Below are 25,431 nucleotides of genomic sequence, written 5' to 3' on the forward strand. Positions count from 1 at the left end.
TCAGATTACTATAATAGTGAAGAGCATTATCTTTTAAGTGCTTTTAATGGTTATTAGTCACAACTTTTGTGCTTGAAATAAAGGAAAATTTAAAAGTGGGAAATTATTGATGCCTGCCACTGGGAAGTATAATGATGAAATTAGCCTTTAGGGGCCCGTGAATCTAGGTGCATGGTGGGCCAGGACTCACTCCACTTACAGCTTTGTTTTTCGTGCTTGTTGCATTTGCTTTATCACTGTGCAGGCCAGCTTCATCTATGTAGGGTGGAAATGCTACCCTGGGAATTCTTGAACAGGAAATCTCATTTCTGCCACCCTCACTGAGCACCCTTTTTCATTTGCTAGGAAAAACCTTGTAAAAACCTTGGCAAAGATTTCTAGATTGGTTCAATTTTAATCAGATAAAATTCTAAGGACGCTTCAATGCTGCCAGAGCTGGACTACATTGCGAGAAGAACGGATCATAATAATGAAGGAGTAAGTCATAATTACAACAACTGATGTATATTCTATGAAGCATAATTAGCAGATATTAGTATGTGAGGAAGACATGATTGTAAAACTAAGAAAATAACATGACTTACATTCATTTAATAAATCATGATATATAACAGTAGGACCAAAATACAAACTGCCTATTCGATATTCTCATTTATAAAATAATCTTAAGGACAATACAGTATCATAGTATCAGTCACACTCTTAATCAAATATGTAAATCAGCTTGAGGATGAGATGTGACAGACTCCAAATAAATTAGCAATAATAATAATAATAGTAACAGCATATTGTTTTTTCAATTTTCACTGAGCAGCGGGGTGGAAAAATTGCTTTTGACACTATACATATCAGTGATAAGGCCTTTGGGCCACGTGTAATAACATAATGATATTTTATATCTACACAGAGCCTTTTATATCAACAGCACAAACGTATCCTCACTGGCAGCATCATTTTCTCCAGTTTTCAGAGCAGAGGGGCTATACAACTGCCTGAGAGAACAGATGGTCTTTATGACTTGACGTGCATAGTGGCTGCTTCAGTTTATTTGGAGGATAAATTCCTTTCAACCTTGTAGCCTGTCCTTATGACCCAGGTTCATCTTCTTGTTCCTGAAAATCTCATCATTAACATGCTGAAGAGGTATTGAGACTGCTTCTGGATCCCTCAGTGTTTACTTTTGAGTAATTGAGTTATAAATGTAAAAGTGTATTTATATGTGTGTGTATGTACATGTAAATGTATAATGCATGCATGTATGTATACAACAGCTTTATTGTGACATATTATGCATATCACACAATTCACCTGTTTAAAGTTTTAGTACATTCACAGAGTTGTGCAACTAGCACATGTGGTTACTTTGGAAACTGCCTGCAATATTTGTTTCAGGTTCTAGAATATGAAAATTGGATATAAATATGTAAAAGTAAAAATGAACAACAGCAACAGCAACAACAGTGATTGTAGTTTGAATCTGGTGCTTTCAAATTTATCACCTTACTTCAACATGCAACACTATACAAAGTAGGAATTAGTTTAATTTAAGATGAAAAACATTGGTACAAAAAGACAAAATTGCATGTCTAAAGTTAAAATAATTGGCAGAGCCAAGATTTGATCTAATATCAGTGCAACGCGACAGTTCCTTATCCTGCTACATCAGTGATTATAATCACTTTATGTGATATGATTCACTCTACAGAATGTATTGGTCTAATATTTCCATCACTGTAATGCTTTCTCACTTCATTTATTACTGTGTGTCTTGTCCAATTAATCATTTAGTATTTATTTTGAATCATGGCTACTCTTCTCCTACTTCTACATGTTATTTAAAATGTTTTATTTTATTTAGATTTTATTTCTAAAGCAAACAACTCTCTCAGCAAACATCTCTTCACCTTTCCTGGGTAAAGCCCTCTCAGAGGACAAGATTTTACCCAGGACAGGTGAAATGAGGCAGGGTGAGTAGATGCATGGGACTCATTTGGGGTAAAGCAGTATTGGCAGTGGTTTGTGAGTTATGAGAGAGCAGGCTTCATATACCTGGAGTGCCTGGTGAATTCCCTGAAAAGCAGAGAAGGGATGCGCTCAAGGCTTGTGCTGTCATCACATTGTTCTCACTATAGCACCATGACCACATCATCATGTGACATCACATTGCCCTCACACTGAGCCTGCAAATAACAATGCATGAATGTTCTTTGACACCCATTCCTCTGTATCTATTTGGTATTATGGTCAATACTACTGTTTGGCTACTCTGTCTCTATCTTGCTTCATCTACTAAAACATGAACTCCTCTAGCTTTCCTCGCTCTCACCCTGTAAGAAGTATCTCTCTTTCTGGTAGTTGTGCATACACAGAATGTAGAGAAGCTCAGAAAAAGGCAATGCTCTGCTATGCAGACTCAGGTACAATGATGGACAGCTAATGTCCACAATAGTCTCAGGTTATGACAATAGATATTAGTTTGAAAATAAAGTGATTGTTCATTTCATTGTTTTGATTTATCTTTATTCATGACATTTGATTAATTTTGAATTTAATATAATATTAAAGGCCTGTAAGAGACCTTATGTAATACATGAAGACAAATCTAGGAAATATTGAGAATCATTGACCTTCTGATGACTCTGATGTTAAGGAACTAGACAGGGTTTGACTTTGTAGGATGTTGGTACGACAGGAAATGATTAATATTGGATTGCCCTCATTTCTCTTTCTTCCTTCATTTTTTTTTTCCATTTTGATCTTTTTACTCTTACGTCATGGAAATAACACTAGATACTTCACACAAATTATAATTTCACTTTCTTTGTTCAGTCAGATGTATTAGCATTTGTTTGACAATTCTAAGACATATAAGAACAGAAACATATAGTCTTCAAGCTCAGTCCATGAATAGTCTGAAAATTAGATGTGTTTAAGCACATATATGGGAGACCCTGAGGTCTATGTCCATTAAGGTCAGGTCTACTCTTGTGAAGATAAATCTTCAGGAAAAACATGATATATAAGCTTGATGCAAGAAGGAAAAGCCAATGCAAAAGGGAAGCAACAATGTTTTTTAATTCAACAGTGTGAGCTAAACAGATTATACTTCAAATTTGTCTATTCCCTAAAAAAAAACTTTTTACAAAGCTCTAAAGAAAAAATGTAAGCAAAACAATATCTGTTTCACCCAAATATTTTAGATATATGGAGCACATGATAGGGCTGTTTGAGCAGAGTGTAGTGTGAGGGAGATAGTCATACTTTGTGGGGGTTACTGCTGGAGTTCACTCAAGGAGAGATGGGCAGTGGAAGGAGAGCTCAAGGTAAAGAGCAGGGGATCAGATCATCAACACGTCAGTTACCTAGGAACTCGGAGGGCCAAAGAGTCAGCCTCTGGAGTAGAAGTTGCTCATGGTTGTACTAACAGCAGAGCATGACACATAGAGCATGACAGAGAAGGAGAGAGGTAGAACTTTTCACACATTAGGAATGACCTCTCTATTCCTAGGGTTAAGAAAGTTATGCAGTATTGTCAGCCGGGGTGGGAAGGGGTGGGGAGAAGACAATAGGGATGGGTCTATTGTAGCCCTCAATCAGTGACAGATAGACCACACAAAGAATTTTTCTTTTCAGAGAAATGGAGCAGTAGCAGTTAAGAAAGTAGATAGAAGTATTTATTTTTATTCATTTAGATGAGAAAAGTTACAGTATATTGTTATCATATACAATAGGAATTACCCAATCAAGAGAGCAAACTTATTGATACAGGAGAGCAAGATCAGAGACAGTGGGATCTAGAGCACAAGGGATGAGGTTGGTCTTCACTAGGAGCATCAACAACTCTTCAATTGTAACAGGAAGGAAGGTGGAACAATATGGACACTCATGTGAGAAGCCATAGGGGACTTCTGAAATCTGTTCAGGGAAGAGTTTCCACAATCCTGTGAGTGAGAGTCCAAACTTAGAACATATACAACATATACTTTGGTTACTGTTGTGGGACCCTCATACATTTATTTATTCATTTAGTTGAAGAAAACTCCATGGTAGGCACTTTACTAGTTTCCTACTAGTTGCTGGTTACATAGCGGTGAACAAACTGGAGACTGGAATAACCTGGCAAGACAGAACAGAACAGAACAGTCATGTCAAAAAATTCTGGTGTGTAAATAATTTTTACAACGTAGGGTTTTATTGGAAAATTTAGTTAAATAGGTTTTATTTTGGCTAACATTCCTAAATGATAAGCCAGCTATGAAAAATAATTTAAAAATGGGAATTATAGAAAAACTCATGGATAAGGCAAGTATTTTTTATTACAGAGAGACATTATCATTTTTAATTTTATGCCTATATTTTTTACACTATTAATATTTTAGGTATCACCCCTGAAAGAGAAACATAATAAAGAAATACCTTTTGAAGGCTGTGCAAATACAAATTTAGGTGCCAGGATACTTTAGCTGGATGTGGGCATGGGGGTGACAATCAAGGGTCCAACAGAAGAAAGTAGCACATTCGTGGTTGCACACATACACATTTAATTTCAGTCTCCCCTGCTACTGACCTTATTTTCTGTTGGGTATGTCAGTTTTATCTGAGACATTGAATTAAAACCATCCAAATCAACCAACCAACCAACCAACCAAACAAAACCCCAACTACATAAGTATAAACTTCTATTTCCCTTTTTTTGTCTTATATTAAGGATCCTTTTTAGAAGCATAATACAGCAATTATTTTTCAGACTGTTTCTTGTTCTTTTCTAACCATCTTTTCCCTAACAGCCCCATTTAAGGCCACCAGGTCAGACAATAGGCACTTTTCCCAACTTAGTTGGCATGAGTTCTTGTGGGTGCACACGTAAGTGTGACTGGAGAGCCTGATGCCGGTTGAGCTTCAGGAAATGGTCTTAGTATATCTCCATGGTTCTTACCACTTGTTGAACGTGTAGAATTAAGAGTTACACTTAATTAAGTTGACCTTAGTTATGTTACTTCTGCCTTGCTAAGTGAGGAAGGCACACATTTTTCTTCAGGCGAATAAGCATATGACAAATTTTCCTGAGTCAGAGCAACTCTGAGATGAAGTCTGAAAGCCCCAATTCTGTGCGTAAATTTCAATTTCTTCCCTGAAAATAAGTTTGTCTTCTCCATGGTGGTGTTTTCACACCACCAATGATTGGCTCACCAATGGTTTCTTGATTTTACATGCATTTTTATTTTAATGGAATTTTATAAGGTTTGTATCTCATTGGCTTAATATGCTGGGTAGTTTTAGCATGAAGTTCAATCTGTATAATATTCTTTCAGATTGTGATTGATTTTTGATCAAGGAAAGAGTTAAGGCCTTCATTGATAAACATAAGAGGTGGAACCAGGTAATTCTGACTCCAGCTTTGCAGATAAAATTCAGAAGCTGGTTGTCAAGCATCTAGTATTAAATGTTACTATAAATGTGATGTCACTATTGCTTTGTTTTTCCTTAATGACACTAGCTTCATGTCACTACACAATGTTAAAAAAAAAAATGGTATGCTGGCCAGGTGTGGTGGCACATGCCTGTAATCCTAGCATTTTAAGAGGCTGAGGTGGGCAGATCACCTCAAGTCAGGAGTTCGAAACCAGCCTGGCCAACATGGTGAAACCCTGTCTCTACTAAAAATACAAAAATTAATGAGGTGTGGTGGCATGCACCTGTAATCCCAGATACTCAGGAGGCTGAGGCAGGAGAATCGCTGGAACCCAGGAGGCAGAGGTTTCAGTGAGCCAAGACTGCACCATTGCACTCTAGCCTGTGCGACACAGTGAGACTCTATCTCAAAAAGAAAAGAAAAAGAAAAAAAAAAAAAGAGGTATGCTAATTATTTTAGGAAACAGTATAATTGGAAAAGAGATAGGACTAAAGAGATAAGAAGACATTTTTTAAGAACTGAATATCTCATTTAGATATCAAAACTTTACAAGGTAGTTACTTTCATTCACATTTTATTGATCTAAAATCTGAGCTATAGTGAGTTTAAGTGATTTGCCCAAATCTCATCCTGAGTAGTCCGTATAATTGAACTTGATCCTTCTGATTCTAAGCCTGTACCCCTTTTCACCTTATTTTACTTGCATATTTTGCTTTTTAAATTTTCTTTTCAGTGAATTGTCTGCCAAGAAATTGTACCTTTGTTGTGGTACCAAAGTAGAATTCAGAGATGCTATTATTAATATATGTCCCTTGTTCCAGCTTGAGGTAAAAATAAGATCCTATTTGCTTTAATAATCTGATTGATATCTTTACACTTTTAACTTCACTCTGGGAGAATATCCTCTTCCTATTAGGGCCAGCTTGGCTGGGAAAATAGCCCTCCATAGGTTCTGGACTCCAGTATTTCAGTCTGATTACTCCTACCATTGGAGTAGGCACTCAGGCTTGCCACTTTATGAATATGAAGGACTCCTGGCCAAGCAGTTAGCTAGAGACTTACTTCTTACAGCAAGAAAATGAGCAGGGAACTTTTCCACCCACCCTTCAGCCCACTGTCAGAGCTTCTCAGAGCACACCCAGGAGAGACAATATTGGTGCAGCTCAAAAGTCCTTCAGAGGACAATACTTGAGAGAAAAGAACTGGAGAAATGTTTTGCTACTGGAAGAAACTGCTGTTGAAAAGAATAATCATTGTAGGGATGCAGACAGTGTCTGACACTTGCTGAGATAAGATCTCTGCTGGCCAGTCAGTAGCTTTTGAGGTGGGTAGGAAGGGAAAGGAAGAGAAAACATCTTTCCTCACCCATCCCGTTAACTTTAGTTACCCGAGGGGTGTGGAATTCAAGGACCTGAAGAACACCACTAACTTTCTAAAAATTTTATACCTCTGTATTGTGTGAAATTGAAAGAATATGTGTTTTTAATAAAGTAAAATTAAATTTTGAAACAACAAGAAGTTTAGACTCAGCAAAGTTTGATGCACAGCACTGTGGGCATGAAATCCCAGATGTCACAGCCCCTCAGACAACCCTGAGGGGGTTGCCAACAGTGCTAGGGTGTCTGGAGAAAAGAGCTGTGCAGCCCCCACCTGTATAAAATGAGGCTGTAACTGGCCTCTGGATCTTGATGGTTCCCCTTCCTTGGGAGTGGAAGGAAGAGGCATACTGACCTCCCTGCATAAGGATCCCATTTTGGAAAATTCTAAGCTCTCAGAGAAATTCTACAGCATTGAACTCTCAAAGAGAAGGTGATTTGGGTGTTATAATTCCTTCTACAAGATATTCTCTGTTTTCTAAGCAAAGGTTTTCTCAGCAACAGTCGAAAGTAGCAACCAGTAACAAATAACAAGAAATATAAGGAAGAAGAGGTCTATGCCACGTTGAAAATAATATTGGTTATGGTTGTATAATAGAGTATTTTGTGGCTGAAATGCAGTCTATTTACAAATACTGGCATTTTGAAAAGTTTAAGAAACTTAGTTCATGCTTAAATATGAAATTTAGGGAATTATTCATGTAGAAAATAAGTTAAAAAATCCACATATACTGAGTTTTTAATTAAAATTTCCTGTAATCATGGTACCTGGCAATATGCCAATAGTTTAATTTAGTTATAGTTACTTATGGGCCTATAAATACACTCCAATATTCCTTATTTTGATTGTATTATTGTGGTTTCAATAATGGCTATCCTAAAATATGCCAATATTTTATCTTAGAGAAACTATAAATTCTTCCTGAGTAATAATTGTGAAAGAAAAAAGTGGCAAATTAGAAAATATAAAATTTTCACACTATAAAAAAGTGTTATATTTTTTGACCCAACTCTTAGAAACATCAAAAAAATTTCAGATTATAAGTTTCATCATATTGAGCTTGAGCATCTTTGAGAATAAAGTACTGATACAGGTTACACTGTGATTATCTGGCAATAAACTTTTGAGAAATATTTTATCTTAACATGTTAAACCCTGTTAATTGGCAATTAATGCTTTTAGCAATGTACATTAATTTTGTTGGTAAGGTAAATATAGATGTTGAAAGTCAACAGTCTCATCAAATAAGATCCCTTGAGAATCCAAAGCTTACTAATTAGTAGCTTTTCCATTAAGAAATAGAACCTTGATTTTTGGGGGCTTTGGAATGTAAAGTGATGTTTTCTCTTGAAGCAGGCCACCAGCAAATGGATGTGTAGTTCTGTGCCCAGATTTGAGGCTGCTGTATTATTACTCTAGGACAGCTGGGAAAGCATGTACAATGTCAGGGTTAGCCATATCAATGGTATCCTGTGGGAAGAAGTGGCAGCCAGAGTAGCCTAATATGGCCATATGAAATATTGTGAAGGCTGAAATGAAGGATGAAAGTGATTCTTGCCAATTCATAGATGGTTGCTTTTAATGGAGCTTTAAGAAAATAGAGAGGAAGTTTTCAATAGAAAAGAAGTGTTTTATAAGGTGAAACTGTTGGAATTTGACCTGGATTGCTCAGTGAGAGAGCGAATTTCAGACCACTGCAGAGTGGGTCAGCATAGATTGAGCTAACAGTTTGGTGAGGCTGCAGGAGAGGTAATTCAGCAAAGCATTAGAAAGCTAGGGGCAGCTGTCTTAGTAAATTTCAAGTATTATACATAATACATTATTATTAACTGTAGTCACCATACTGTACATTACATCTCCAATATTTAAAAAAAAAAATTAGTGCCAGGGATGATGATATTGTTTGGCTGTCTTCCCACCCAAATCTCATCTTGAATTGTATTTCCCATAATCCCAAGTGTTGTGGAAGGAACCTGGTGGGAGGTAATTGAATCATGGGGGCAGTTCCCCCCATGCTATTCTTGTGATAGTAAAATTTTAAGAGATCTGATGGTTTTATAAGGGGCTTTCCCCTTTACTGGGTTCTTCTCCTTCCTGCTACCATGTGAAGATCGAAATGTTTGCTTTCTCTTCTGCTATGATTGTAAGTTTCCTGAGGCCTCCCGAGCCCTGTGAAACTGTGAGTCAATTAAATCTCTTTCTTTTATAGTTTAGCCAGTCTTGGGCAATTCTTTACAGCAGTGTGAGAATGGACTAAAACAGTAAATTAGTGCCAACGGAATGGGGTGCTCCTATAAGGATACCCAAAAATGTGGAAACAACTTTGGAACTGGATCAGGCAAGGATTGGAACAGTTTGAAAGGCTCAGAAGAAGACAGAAAGATGTGGGAAAGTTTGGAACTTCCTAGAGACTTGTTGAATGGTTTTGACCAAAATGCTGATAGTGATATGGACAATAAAATCTAGGCTGAGGTGGTCTCAGATGGAGATGGGGAAATTATTGGGAACTGGAGCGAAGGTCACTCTTGCTATGCTGTAGCAAACAGACCGGCAGCATTGTGCCCCAGCTCTAGGGATCTGTGGAACTTTGAACTTGAGAGAGATGATTTAGGGAATCTGGCAGAATAAATTTTTAAGCAGGGCTTGGAGGGTTCAGAGACAGGAAGATGTGGGAAAGTTTGGAACTTCCCAAAGATCGACCAAAATGCTGATAGTGATATGGACAATGAAGTCCAAGCTGAGGTGGTCTCAGATGGAGATGTAGAAGTTGTTGGGAACTGGAGCAAAGGTGACTCTTATTGTGCTTAGCCCACCTCTTGCATCAGTGTGACCTGGATCTGAGACATGGAGTCAAAAGAGATTATTTTGGAGTTTTAAGATTTAATTACTGCCTTATTGGATTTTGGACTTGCATGGGGCCTGTAACCCATATGTTTTGGCGAATTTTCTCCGATTTGGAATGGGTGTATTTACCCAATGCCTGTACCCACGTTGTATTTAGTAAGTAACTAAGTTGCTTTTAATTTCACAGGCTCATATGTGAAAGGGATTTGCCTTATCTCAGATGAGACTTTGGACTTGGGCTTTTGGGTTAGTGCTGGAATGAACTAAGACTTTTGGGAGGACTGTTGCAAAGGTATGATTGTGTTTTTAAATGTGAGGACATGAGATTAGGGAGGGGTTGGTGTTGGAATGATATGGTTTGGTTGTGTCCCCAACCAAATCTTATCTTAAATTTTAGTTCCCATAACCCCCATGTGTGGTGGGAGGGACCTGGTGGGAAGTAATTGAATAGTGGGGGCAGTTCTCCCATGCCATTCTCGTGATAGTAAGTTCTCATGTGATCTGATAGTTTTATAAGGGGCTTCCCTTTTCGCTCAGTTCTCATTCTTCTCCTTCTTGCCATTATGTGAAAAAGAGTGTGTTTGCTTCCTCTTATGCCATAATTGTAAGTTTCCTGAGGCCTCTCCAGCCATGCTAAACTGCGAGTCAATTAAACCTCTTTCCTTTATAAATGGCCCAGTCTCAGATATATCTTTACAGCAGTGTGAGAACAGACTAATACAGATGAACCAGTTTGTTTATTCATTCACACATTTAAGGATATTTAGGTGGTCCACACATTGGCTCCCATCTTAAAGTGACTTCTACACATCAACTTTAGCCTGCTGAGGGTTCACTGCCCCTCCTTGCACCTCTGAGTTTTCTTACTGATACACTTAGTCACTACTAGGTCTCTTGCTGTATATGGTCATTGAGAATAGGAACACTGCTTTCATTTCATCTATTGCATATGGTTGTTGTGCCATTGCCTTGTGTCATGTGGGAAATAGCTACAGTTGCAGCTTTTTCAAAAGCTTACAAGCTCCAACTAAATCCAGTCAAGTGTGCCATTAGATCCAATGCTTTGGACTGTTCCATACCTATCTATATGTTACAGAATAAATATTCCTGCTCTTCCCACCCCAACACATGCTCACATGCTGGGATGACAGAGGACCTTGGAATCTGATGTAATTATTCCCTTGTCTCTGTTCTCTACACAATAAAGAAGAAGCACAAAAGGACAGCTTTGGATTTTTCATCTCTGAATTCTATATTTTCCTTCTTTAGTTTCTGGAGATATAATAAAACTCTAAAATCTGATCCTGAAGTCTGTCTGTGTAAAGAGGGGATACAATGGAATCAATAGTCTGTCAAATAGATTACTTTGCTTATGATCTAAAAATTTTATATTGTATATCGGAAATATAATATTAATCCTCATTCATTTTGTATTCTTGTTTGAACAATTTTATCACCCCCTAACTCCGTTCTTAGACAGATGCCTCTTGATGACAGGAAAAAGATTAAGTACATAAAAATACAAAAGAGTAGAGCACACGAACAAATTTTAAAATATTCTTGTAATTTAAACATATATGTGGCTTTTTATTGTTTATAAAAGGTTTTAGTAGCTACATGTTGGAAACGATTTGAAACTATATTAAAGAGAGAAAGGCTGAGTTATTTTAATGCAACTATACTACAGATTATTAGTCATCTATTATAACAAATAAGGTAGAACTACATGTACAGAAACTAGGCCTGTTGTAGAAAAATATGTAAAATATAATTCCACAAAAATTAAATAAAATGTCCTACATAAGTGTATGCATAGTTCTATATGTTTGTACGAACAGAAAAAACATGGAATGAAAAATAGCCCAACCTGTTAATGTTAGTTACCTGGGAGGTATGGGATTGAAGGAGTTGAGGAACACTTGATTTTCTAAAAATTCTGTAACTCTGCATCATGTAAAATGTAACAGAAATATGTTCTTTAAAGAAGTAAAATTAAGTTTTAAAACAAGCAAAAAAAAGACTGGATGAACTTTGCTATGGATTGAATTGTGTCACCTCCAAGTTAACATGTTGAAGCCCTAATCCCCCATGTGATGAATGATATTTAGATGTGGGGCCTTTGGGAAGTAATTAAGTTTAGATGAGGTCATGAGGTTGAGAACCTCATAATAAGATTGGTGCCTTGACAGAAGAGACACAAAAGAGCTTACTCTTCGTCTCACCACTGTATGAGGACAAAGTGAGGAGGTGGCCAACTGCATGCCAGGAAGAGGGTCTTTACCAGAGAACCAAACAGGCTGGCACCTTGATCTTGGACTTCTCACCCTCCAGAACTGTGAGAAGTAACTATATGTTGTTTAAGTGATCCAGTCTATGGTATTTTGTCATGGCAGGTTGAGCTGACTAGGACAGATATACTAAAATATTATTGCACTGTAATTTTCTATTAATGATCTGGGATTTCTGCTTTATTAAAAATATTTAATTTTTGCTTTCATGTATTTTCCAAATGATTTACAAGGTACATATCATTATTTTAATAATTGTAACACATTATATTTTATCATGTTTTGTAAGCAAGCTTTCTTTTTAATAAAATGAAATCACATTACATGTATTATTATCCAAGTAGCTCAGGTAGTTTGGGTGAGGGTCCCATAGCTAGTTGGTGTCAGTACTAGGCATAAAAATGAGAACCCAATCCTAGTTCAGTCCACTTTCCATCAAACATGCTTTTTCATGAAAATATGTGCTGCCATTGTGCAATAGCAGGAGGTTTACAAGAATAGTCTTTGAAGGCTAATATGTTCTAAAACACACATGCAATATACCCAAGTTGGAGGTTTAGACAGTATGTTTCCATTCCTAAAATACGGACAAACTCTTCAACAAGACCTAGAAGTCCAAGTGTTTAGAGAGTTTAAATACATAGAAGTTACATTTCAGATCAATGAAGGTTATTGTGTGGCAAGGTATACACATAGTATTTTGTGTTTTTGTGTGTTGGGCTTGTCGTATGTTCATTAAGAAAAAAGTAGAAAGAATGACACAGGAAGTTCTCATCAGCTAGTGAAAGAAGAAAATATGTTGTATGCCTATCTTGTTGTCACCAAATCCTATTTTTACTTTCTGATTTTAAAAACAGGCAAAAGATACCACCCCCCTCCTCATTCTCCCATTCTAAGCTTTATTTGTAAGACTCCTTTGTATCATATTTCCATTTACTTCCTGAGTCATAACTCATATGTCTATATTTTCATACATACAAAACTTTGAGAATCAAATTTAGATATCTAACTTCATAAGTGGAAGTTAAGCCCAAACTGACTATTTTTTGGGGGGCTAAATGATAAATAATCAGTTGCTGTACAGAATTCAGTCAATCCTGTCTTGAATGTTATCATATCCTAAATCACTTTCATGAGGGTAGTGAAAGGTAATAATGTCACTTTCTTGAGCCACAAATAGGTCAAATAAGGCATACGATAAAGACGCAACAAAAGAAAATAGAGAAGTCAAAATGCGTAGAGGGACAATCTCGTAGAGAGGTTCATAGTAAGGGCTATGGAGTCAGATTGATCAAGTTTTAAGCCTGTATCTACTCCCTACGTTATATGTATGACAAAGGGAATTTACTTACTTTTTCTATTACTCTGTTTCTTCATCTGTAAAAAGGATATAATTATAATGCCTGCCTCATAAATAAATGAAAACAATGCCACAATTCTGAAAAGCTCTTAGTACATTTTTTTCTTATAAGCTTGATAATAAAACTCAGTGGACAACAGAACTGGACTGGAATGGACAGCTATCTCTTCCATTTGCTATTCACAGATATTTTATTATTATTATTTTTGGTGATTCTGAGTTTAATTGCAATGAGATTAAAATTTCAATAAGTAAACAAGTATTTGAGCTACCACTACTCCCCGTGGTCTATGATGATAAAGTAAAGAAAACATCTGTTATAAACAACAGTGCAGAAAGTGAAGTTACTGCCGAAGTTTGATTATGATTATAAGTCTTTCTGAAAAATTTCATAAATGAAGGATAAAACGAAGTATCTAACTAAAGAACATAATATGGAAAATATGAACTCATGTATTTTAAGGAAATAGAAAAATAAGTTGTTGAAGTTTCTCAGTGACAACCACCAAAAACTAGTGAGAAAAATGGAAAAACAAGAATCATTAAAAAATCAAAACAAAACACAAACCAAAACAAAAAAGATTTAAGATTCCAATTGTGTGTTGAATGAGTGGTTCACTAACCAGGAAGTGAAGCTGTGCTACTGATTGGACTTTGGGTCACAAAGTAAACTGGAATATACTATTTGAAAAACTGAATATTGAATGTTAGTGTGAATATTCAAAAGGCTGGCTACAGAAATTTAAGAAGCCTCACATGTAATAATCTGGAAATCTGTTGTGTAAAAATTGCTGCTGGCCGTAAAGTTGCAGATTATTTTAGTACATTTGCTAAGACAATGTCTTACTTAGCTTAGGCTGTGTGATGGTTAATGCTGTGTGATGGTTAATACTGAGTGTCAACTTGATTGGGTTGAGGAATACAAAGTATTGATCCTGGGTGTGTCTGTGTGGGTGTTGCCAAAGGAGATTTACATTTGAGTCAGTGGGCTGGGGAAGGCAGATCACCCTTAATCTGGTGGACACAATCTAATCAGCTTCCAGCAAATATAAAAAAGGCAGAAAAATGTGAAAGGAGAGATGGGCCTAGGCTCCCATCCTACATATTTCTCCCTTACTAGATGCTTCCTGCCCCCAAACATCACACTCCTAGTTCTTTTTTTTTTATTATTATACTTTATGTTCTAGGGTACATGTGCACAATGTGCAGGTTTGTTACATACGTATACATGTGCCATGCTGTTGTGCTGCACCCATTAACTCGTCATTTACATTAAGTATATCTCCTAATGCTATCCCTCCCCCGTCCCCCCACCCCACAACAGACCCCAGACAGTTCTTTATTTTGGGACTTGGACTGGCTCTCCTTGCTCCTCAGCCTGTAGACAGCCAATTGTGGGATCATGTAAGTTAATATTTAATAAACTTCCATATATGTATATGAGACTAATATACCTAACAACAGGATGGCATGGCTCCTTACTCATGGCACAGATTATGGGACCTATTGTGGGACCTTGTGATCATGTAAGTTAATACTTAATAAACTCCCATTTATACATTAATTCTGTCCCTCTAAGAGAACCCTGGCTAATACAGGCTGCTTCAACAAAATACCATAGACTGGGTAGCCTGAACAACAGAACTTGTTTTTCCTTATAGTTCTGAAGGCTGGAAGTTCAAGATCAGGATGCCAGTATGGTAGGGTTCTGGTGAGGGCCCTTTTCCTGGCTTGAAAATGGTTGAGTTCTTCCTGCCCTCACAAGGTTGAGAGAGAGAACTCTGGTCTCTTTTCTTATTCTAAGGGCACAAATCCCATCATGACTTCATCTAAACCTAAGTACTTCCCAAAGGCCTCATCTCGAAATACAATTACCTTGGGGTTAGGGACAGAGTTTAGTCTGTAGCAGATAATACATAATAAAAATCTTACTTCTGAACAAATTCATATCAATGCAATAGCTTTGTATTGGTGTTATATTCCTAGAAAAACAACAGCAGGAGAAGATAGGATTTAAGGACATAGTTGACTGTTAATAGATATGCTGATGCTGTAAGCATGTACAAGGTAAAGTTGATAATGACAAAAAAAAAATGAACAACCAAAATGTTTAAATCATGCATGCAATTTGCCTGAATACTGGTAACCAGAGACATATTTTCAGTTATTCAAGTACTATTATCAGTATAAGATCTTTGCAGACAAACTTGATTGAAGAAATACATAAAATTTTATTTTTCCACTCTCCTCAACAGTGTAAAAGTGTTCCTATTTCTCCACATCTTCTCCAGCATCTGTTGTTTCCTGACTTTTTAATGATCGCCACTCTAGCTGAGGCGGTATCTCATTGTGGTTTTGATTTGCATTTTTCTAATGACCAGTGATGATGAGCTTTTCTTCATGTTTGTTGGCTGCATAAATGACTTCTTTTGAGAAGTGTCTGTTCATATCCTTTGCCTATTTTTGATAGTGATTTTTTTTCTTGTAAATTTGTTTAAGTTCCTTGTAGATTCTGGAGATTAGCCCTTTGTCAGATGGATGTATTGCAGAAATTTTCTCCCATTCGGTAGGTTGCCTGTTCACTCTGATGATAGTTGATTTTACTGTGCAGAAGTTCTTTAGTTTAATTAGATCCCATTTGTCAATTTTGGCTCATGTTGCCACTGCTTTTGGTGTTTTAGTCCTGAAGTCCTTGCCCACGCCTATGTCCTGAATGGTATTGACTAGGTTTTCTTCCAGGATTTTTATGGTTTTAGTTTTTACGTTTAAGTGTTTAATCCATCTTGAGTTAATTTTTGTATAAGGTGTAAGGAAGGGGTCCAGTTTCAGTTTTCTGCGTATGGCTAGCCAGTTTTCCCAACACCATTTATTAAATAGGGAATCCTTTCCCCTTTGCTTGCTTTTGTCAGGTTTGTCAAAGATCAGATGGTTGTAGATGTCTGGTATTATTTATGAGGCCTCTGTTCCATTCCATTGATCTATATATCTGTTTTGGTACCAGTACCATTCTGTTTTGGTTACTGTCACCTTGTAGTATAGTTTGAAGTCAGGTAGCCTGATGCCTCCAGCTTGTTCTTTTTGCTTAGGATTGTCTTGGCTATACAAGTTCTTTTTTGGTTCCATATGAAATTTAAAGTAGTTTTTTCTAATTCTGTGAAGAAAGTCAGTGGTAGCTTGATGGGAATAGCACTGAGTCTACAAATTACTTTGAGCAATATAGCCATTTTCATCATACTGACTCTTCCTATGCATGAACATGGAATGCTTTTCCACTTGTTTGTGTCCTCTCTTATTTCCTTGAGCAGTTTTTGTAGTTCTCCTTGAAGAGGTTTTTCGCATCCCTTGGAGGTTCTATTCCTAGGTATTCTATTCTTTTTGTTGCAATTGTGAATGGAAGTTCACTCATGATTTGGCTCTCTGTTTGTCTATTATTGGTGTATAAGAGTGCTTGTGATTTTTGCATATTGATTTTGTATCCTGAGACTTTGCTGAAGTTGCTTATCAGCTTAAGGAGATTTACATAATCCAAGTATGGTATATGAAACTTATCTGAGTCAATGTTTCTGATTTCATTGTCTATGATTTTGTTTCCCGGCCAGACTATAGAAATGTTATTATTTTCAGCTGGTATATTTACTTAACAAATTAGGATTAGGCTAATGAAATTTACATCAAGGAACTTAATTGCTTTCAAATGTTATATGTACCTGAAGATAAAATTAGAATTATGATAGATCAACTTGCATAAATAATAGCTGAAAGTTATTGTTCTCTATATACTTCATAATTTAGCGTTTTCTCTGTTTTCTGTGAAATATAAACTTTTGAAAAATTACATAATTTTTGTTTTTTTCTAGATTTTTGCCACTGACTCTGTCTCAGAAACTAATCTGATTAGTTTGATAAATCATAAATTAGAGGTAATCACTCTCAGTTGGCATATGGATACCATTATGAAGAAATATATTGCATTTAATAGAAATGCTCCATTTCATATGGTTGACATAACCCTGTAGCTCCGCATTTAAAGCTGAACTAAACCATGCTTTTAAAGAATTGTCTGTTTCCAACAAAATACATTGTATTTTAATGTAAATTTGGTTTTATGAAACTTAGAAAATAAAATTTTTTAGATACATAGAAATTTGAAAAAGATAATGAACTACTACAAAGATCAGGAATAATCCTTCAATTCTTAATCAAAGTAAAGGTATGTTAGTTGTTTTGAAAATGTCATAGTCATGACAAATTCAGAAAAAGGCTAATTGTAAAAAGAAAAATGAAAGAAAAAGCATGTCATTGTCTAATTTACGTGAAAGGAAGAAATTAGCTGATTCAAAGGTAGTGAGAGAAATCTGCTGGTGGAAACTTGGAAAAGTCTCTAGCAACATCATTCATTGTTCTACAGATTCCTTTCTGAAGTCTGGCACTCTTCTACGTTAAGATAAATTAAATAACATTTGCTTTTGTGTTAAGTAAAAACAACTTTTTGTTAATGACGTTTATGAAATATGCCATGCATATTTACAATCTGGATTTTCTAAGGAGTGGATTATATCTTCCTGTTTATACTTGTGTGAGAATCATTACAGGTAATCCTCAAAGAAAGTTTATAGTGCCAGTAATTGGAGCTAGCCAGTGGGTGGAATAGAGAGGAAATATTTTTGTGTTTGCGTAGAGTTGGGGCTTTTTGAATAAATTTTGTTGAAAAATTTGGATCCTAAGATAAGAGCAAGCCTTGGGAAATTAATTTATGACTGTATCGATAGTGAGAAAACTCCAGATAAATTTCCCTAACTCCAGAGGTATGTGTTTACCTCTCAAGGAAAAATGTGTCTCAGATCTTGGAGACATCTGTAGGTCAGAAAAGTCAGACACACCAGGTGAATCTGGCCTTTGGAGATTCATATTTACATACAAAAAGTTGAGAGTGAGATTTCAGGATACTTTTTATCCAGTCTCCCAAGAGCAAAGGTTTCCTCTCCGATTTCAAGAAGGGTAAATGAGGCAGTTGTCTTTTCCTCATGTATACAAAGAGATAAAGTCCAATTTTCTCCATTCCTCATCTATAATATAGACTTTGACATTTATATGTGTAATATTGACATGGTTTTCATTGAATTGTTCTACGGGTAAGGATTGGGATATGAAGAATGTGCAGTTATTTTTCTTTAGGTAAACAGTGATAATGTGTCTTGATTCAGAACACCTCGTATGTACCTTCAGGATAATATTAATAAAGGTAAATATTAAAACCAAACAAACACAAATAAACAACATGTTAAAAAATCCATAATTAATATCCAGATCAAGAGTAGTCAGACTGATAATATCAACCTTTTGAAAAGCCTTGTTTTTGAACTTGTTGTATATCATACCACTTTATCAGAACATGTTTTCACAATATTTATAGATTATGTAGTTTGCTAATATTTGCCTTATTTACCTGTAACTTAAATGGAATTACATTTATAATCTGTTGTGATCCTCAAAGGCATTAAAATGGAATCCTACTGAGGTAATTTTATTAGTTCCTATAATTGTAGCTCATTTTTCGAGTTGCAATTCCACCTTTATAGAGATTAATTTTAGTATTATTAATGCTGATAGTAAGTTTCTATCCTGTAGAGTCTTTGCACTAAAGCAACTGTATTTAGTTTCTTAAAACAGTGAAAAAGTTGTATTTAGCCACTGTTTATTTATCTCTTAGTATTTATTTTCATAAACAGTAGAGCCAGTGTAGATCTTACCAGAAAACAATAGTCAATAAAACAGCGCCTCTAACACTTGACCTCTACTACTTGACTTCTTGCTCACTGATACTTACTGGCAGCTGGAAAAAGTATAATTTGAAGATTTGACTCCTGGAGACTGAAGACTGGACAAATGTGATTTGTTGTTTTCACAAAGTCAGAAGAATCAATTTAAAATGAAAATTTAAAAAGTTCAAACAGATGTTGTTTTAAATGCTGAAACAAAATTTTGAGAATATTTTTCTATAGAAATAACAGCTATTTGCTGGGATTGAGCAGAATTGTAAAGATCACACAGCTAGACCCCAGTTTCTCCTTTTAGTCCTGTGGTAAGAAATCCTATTATAATAACAAAATATTTTAAATGCATCTAGAATGTACAACTTCAAAGCATTTATACTGACTGCAACCTAAAGTTATTTAAGAAATATGTCAAATGTACTTCACAGGAAGTGTCTGCACTGAATGAAAAAGATTTAAAACCATGCATATATATTCACTGACATTTCTGCCCTGCATCATGTAGCATTTTATATTCCAGGGACATTAATGTGCACTTTTCCATTTATGAGAAATAAAGTTAGAGCCAACAGCTGGTGCCTCATAATTTCAATTTTCAAGATAGTGATAGTGTATGGCACAGGATTTAATCACTATTCCTGTAACTCAAGCATCTCTCCTCTGAGATTACACTTTCTGGTATGAAAAGATCCATGAACTCTGTATTAGCTAAGACTTCTGGGAAATATTACAGGATAACAGACAAGAGCGTCTTTGAATTGATCATGTTTTCTGATGTCATAACTTGACACTGTGGGAAATGCATGACTGTACTCACACCATTTCTCTGAACTTAAAACCCTGATGTGTTTGCCAATGTTGTGGGAATCTTTCCTAAGAAAAGTCAGATTGAAACTTTTGGTTTAAAATGGTGGTTTGACAGACACATTTGAATGGACACATTTATGTCAGTTCCCTGAAGAAACCACACAAAAGTGAGAGAAAAAGAATTTTAGGTGCTTATTTTGACAAAGACAGTCCTGTATAAGAAGAGAGAATAGAAAAAAAAATTGGAAATTCAGAAAGAAGATAATGAGCGTGATGGATTTAGTGTGTCCAGGAAAGTTAAATTCTAACTTAATAATGGGTAAAGTCAAATTGTTTACCTCATAGACACCCCAAAAGGCCTGGGAATGGGTACAGGTTAGCACTTTTTAGAGGTATAATTGAATACAGGTATGGATAATAATAGGAGGATTATTTCAAGGTCTGTTTGCAAAGCATTTGGATTCATTTTCTCTCTCTATTAAGAAACCTGAATGACTTCTCCTCTTACTCTCTCAATTTTGGAGATTTATTTTGTAAAGAGCATAAACAGAAGGTCACTATAGTGGAGTTCAAAGGGAAAAATGGAAAGTACAAGTTAAATACTCAACATGGGGATAAAATGGAAATTTACACAGTGACTATGCTGATTCTACATCATTGCTCAATTGACTTATAGAATGCTAGAAGCAAAAGCTAAATAATTCAGGTAGGAGAATAAAATAATTTTGCAAGATAGTATCTCATCATCCTAAGAAGAAAAGACTTAATGAAACTGAGATAGGGGATTCTCCCACAAATCAGAATATTTCAGTGAAGCTCAGAATCAATAAATCTCACCCAAGGACATGGAGAGTCTAATCTACTTTTAACAGACCCACTTTTATAAAAGCAAACAGTCAAAGATGATCAGATACTTGAAAAAACATCAAACATCGAGATCAAAGGGAAAAACAAACAACAAACAATAAATGTGGAAGAAATCTAGAACATGCGGAGAAGAGAGAATTGAAGGAGAAAGAGAAAAGAGAGAAGAAGAAAAGACCTGGCTTGGATTGGTGTTCTATTTGCTCATTGTGTGGGTAGTAAAAGGCGAGGAATGCTATCAGTTTCACAAAGACATGCCTACTGTTGGGTGGCCTGGCCATTGGAGGACATGTCATTGGTTGATCAAATGATGTCTGATTGGTAACAGTTACTTTTCCTATACTCACCTGCAGGAGAATCTTCTCCTGGAGAGACATTGGCTTTCCTTTGGCATTTCAATCATAGAGTAACTCTGATAATGCAGAGGTGTTGAGCTAGTGAGACCTTAGAGGCTATGCCTTCACACTGATGACTCTAGTATTCTAATCTCATAGAGAAGTTGTACAATTTTTGGATCTACTGTCATCTTTGACTTCCAGATAGTCTGTTCAGTACAAAACAGTCAGTCCGAGCATTCTCATTTTTTATTCATCGTTGGATAAATACCCTATATACTGGTGTGCTTGTGTGCACGTGTGTGTGTATGTGTCTGCACATGTACACACAGGCACATGTGCATGCATAAATGTTTAAGAAGGACTTCCCTCAATGATATTTAATCACAACCAAGACATTCTACTGCAGGTGATCTCATTGCCCTGGGTATCCTCTTTTTAGAGAATATGTGAGATTAGTTCTTGTGAGCATCAATGGCCACACATATTAAAGCCTGACTGATTTGCATCAGATGAACTTTTCCCTCCTTTACAGTTGGTCATTTTCCTTTGAACCCTCAATCTTCTTCTAGAAAGCCATGGTGGCTTTCTAGCACACATATTGAAGGTGCTGGAGTAGCATTTATCAGGGCAAACTCATGGAGACAGGAATAGTAGCAGGTGTGTCAATGCCTCATTGTTGATTGCATTCTAGGTCAATGCCAAGAATTTAGGCTGTGCTGAAAATCAGACTGCAGTGGCACTCTGACATTTTGGCCCTGGGATTTTAAGCTGTATGATTAGGCAAGCCCTAGTTCTTTCTCCGATGTGGTTTGTGACTAAGAAACAGTAATATGGTGTGACAGAACTTTCGCTTCACCCATATTTTGACAGGATTCTGGCTGCCCTCTGTGCTGCGGTTTGGGTGAAGTCTAGAGGTACTACTGTATTTGGGAAGACTGTTGGTGACCCCCCAGATGAAGAACATACCCATTAGTTTTACCATGTTTAATATTATAATATATTTCTGGGTCCAAACATTTTGCCATGTCGGCTTCTCTCACCCTGGGTACAAGTACCAATGAGTAGACTTCAACCACATGAATAACATGAGAGTGGGTTAGTTTGGTGGTAAAAGGGTAACTACTGGTTTCCAGTGAGGTGAGCAATCTTGGTATGGGACAGAGGCTCTGGGTACATTTAGAAGAAAAAACACGTTCTCACCTAATAAGAATGGAAAACTGAATTCATCGGAGGCTGGAAGTGAGTTTACACTGTCTTGTAGTGGGATTTCTCCAAGAAGTGTCACCACCAAGGTCAACCCAAATTCTTTGTTACAATTTTCATAAGTGGTGACTATCTTTGCTAAAATGTCTAATCTTGCAGCAAGAGAGAGAGATAGAATACTTCTAGGGCCTAGTAATTCCCCTACTCTGTTCCCAAAGCTTCCTAGAAAACTTGATTTATATACCATGTAGCAGTTCTGGCAAATACAAATGAGTGCCAAAAAAGGATCTTAGCTCCCAAAGTTTAGGAAAGTTATTTGTGATGGTTCTTTCATCTCTCAGAATAATAGAGGGCACTGGCAGATACTTGGAGGAAATCTTAGAGGTCTTCTTAAGACTTTTCTCAATCTATGATGTCAGCCTTATTAATATTTTCTATACCAGATACTGGATGTCTTTTGGGCTATCCATAAAATAGGATCTTACCACATATTCCTCAAAAGAAATAATTTGCACCCTGAGGGTGGTTATTTGGCATTGCTGATAATCCGCCAGTTTTTTTCTTTGGCAAATTTAGTTCTTATTTTCATAGTTCTTAGGGGATTGATCATAAAATTGTGGTATTTTGCTTTCAGTATGAACTTTAAGGACAAGCTTTGTGATCAGTGTATTGGACTGAGAAGTTAGGGTTAATATGCCCGACACTAACTCTCCTAAAGATAGTCTTCTTAGAAAAGGAATTTATTGGTAAAGCTCAGTGGAAACTATCTAGAGTCCAATAATTAATGCTGGTCAACACAGGATTTGGAGCCCTGACCCAGATTATTCCAATGAAGATATTTTAGTTAGTGACGTCTGCTAAAGAAATTACCTCAAAACTTGGTGGCTTAAAACAACCACCATTTATTATCTTTCACAAATCAGTGTATGGGTCAGCTTAACATTTCTGCTGAAATTAATTTGAGCTGAGATTAATTGGTCTTGACTGTGCTCTATTTCCCATTTTGTGTTCTACTGGCTGTTGTCTAGCATAATCTCAGCAAATAGTAATATACTTACAACTTTCAATTCTCTGATTACATTACATTTACTAATACCCATTGGTCAAAACAAGTCACAACCTCTTTCAGAGTCAGAAAGGGGAGAGACTGGGAGTTTACAGAGCAAATGGCTTGCATATAGAGACATTCACTGATTACATTAATGTAATCAATCTACCATTCTACCCTCTGCTCAAAATTATATATGTGCCTCTGAAACGTAAAGTACATTCATCTCTTTCAATTGCCCCATGAAATCTCATCTAATCACAGTATCAGACTGTGAATCTAGTATCTTATCTTATACTTTAAGTCAGGATGCACGCCTCTAAATCCAGAGCTTTATTAATAACTTTATCAATATCACACACACCCAACACAAGGAGTAGACTAAGGCAATGTAATAACAAGATATGTGTCTATTCAAAAAAAGGAGAGAGGAAAACCACATAGCAGTCACTTGTCTGCATTAATTCTGAAATCTCACAGGGCAGATGCTGCTAAGTCTTCTTACTGTGGGGCTGGGGACTGTTCCTTAATTCTGCTATTAGGGAGTGGCTCATCAGTCCACTATTCCTCACAGCCCTTTGCTGCACACCCTAGAAGGTACTTTGTTTTTCGTGCTTCTTGACTACTTTTAAATAGGGTATTATTGCTGTCTGAGGGGTTTCCTCAGTCCGTTTCCTGCTATAGAAAGTTGGTACCCATTTAGAAATGGAGCAGATGAGTTGCTGAAAGCTTAACCTGTTTCTTCAAGATCACACAGGGTTAAGTGCGATGCTTTTACACTTTTTAAAATGTTAAGTGAAAAATGCTGTTGTTACCCATTATATGTAATTATAATTCTAGGAAATAATCTCATCCAGTGGGTGTTAATTTTAACATCAGATTTTACCTTAATAAGGTTCATGGACAAGAGAGCAAAATGATGTTGCCTTCGGTAGTTGCATTACCATGGTAATGAGCTTCTTCCAATGAAGTGTATTATTCAATAACATTATTGTTTCGTATATTGGTGTTTCCCTCATTTCAAGGGATTGTCCTTTCAGTTTTAATAGAGAAAAATTGAGAACAACATGGAACTATAATAGTGTGCCATTTCTCATTAACATCGGTTGTTAAAATGTATGTCTTATATTATAGTTTCCTTAAGTATATTTTATGATCAAGGAAATTTAATTTGGCTATTTGACATATTCTTAAAAATAATGACAATGGTTTTTAGGCCTTGATTTTTCCTATAGGGATTAATTTTGTGTGTAATATAAAGAAAGGGCCTATTAAGTATAAAATAAATGTTTGTAATTTCAAGAGAACTTTGTTTAAAATTATTTTCTCATTTTAGTCATTCTCATATTTCACACTAAAATGCAATAGATTTTATGGCAGCTTAATGCACTTGAATGTACTTATTACAATAGCCACAGATTTTTAAAGTATTTTTCTCATTTCGACCATGTTCTGCTAAGTGATTTTCTCCAAGTCCATTCTAATATTTTTATATTCCTTTTCTTCCATAATTTGCAGATTATGGAAACCAATGTCTTATCTCTTTGGGAGGATTAAATGACATAAATTGTCCTTAAGTTTGTTACAGTAATGTTGTCATCAATATATTCTATAATTGTTATAATAATAATGCCTGTTGATTTAAACTAATATAACCTAATTGTTCCCCAAATCTCAGGCAAGAAAATCCTTTGTGGAAATACGCATGCAAATGAGCTACTGCAACAGAACAATAAACATCAATAAGATTAAGTAATTATATATACTCTAAAGTTCCAAGTAGAGGGAAAAGTACATGAATTTTAATAGCAATGGTAGCAATATAATCACCCATTATCTCTATAAAAAAATGAGGCGGTAGTGGAATAGAAAAATAACATAATGAAAAAAACAACCATTAAAACAAACAAACAAAAAATCCCAAAAATTAAGATTTCTATGCCAGGTCTTTAAGACTTAGCAATGAACTCCCTTTCCCTCTCTTTTTTTCCCTTTCTTTTCTTTTTTCTCTCCCTCTCTCTCTCCTTTGCCCTTTTCCTTCCTTCCCTCCTCCCTTCCTTCCTCTGTAATATGCAATTAAGATAAATCGCTATGCCATTTATTACATGTAAACAT

The sequence above is a fragment of the Macaca mulatta genome, chromosome 9 (assembly GCF_049350105.2).
Source record: "Macaca mulatta isolate MMU2019108-1 chromosome 9, T2T-MMU8v2.0, whole genome shotgun sequence".
In the NCBI taxonomy this organism is placed as follows: Eukaryota; Metazoa; Chordata; class Mammalia; order Primates; family Cercopithecidae; genus Macaca; species Macaca mulatta.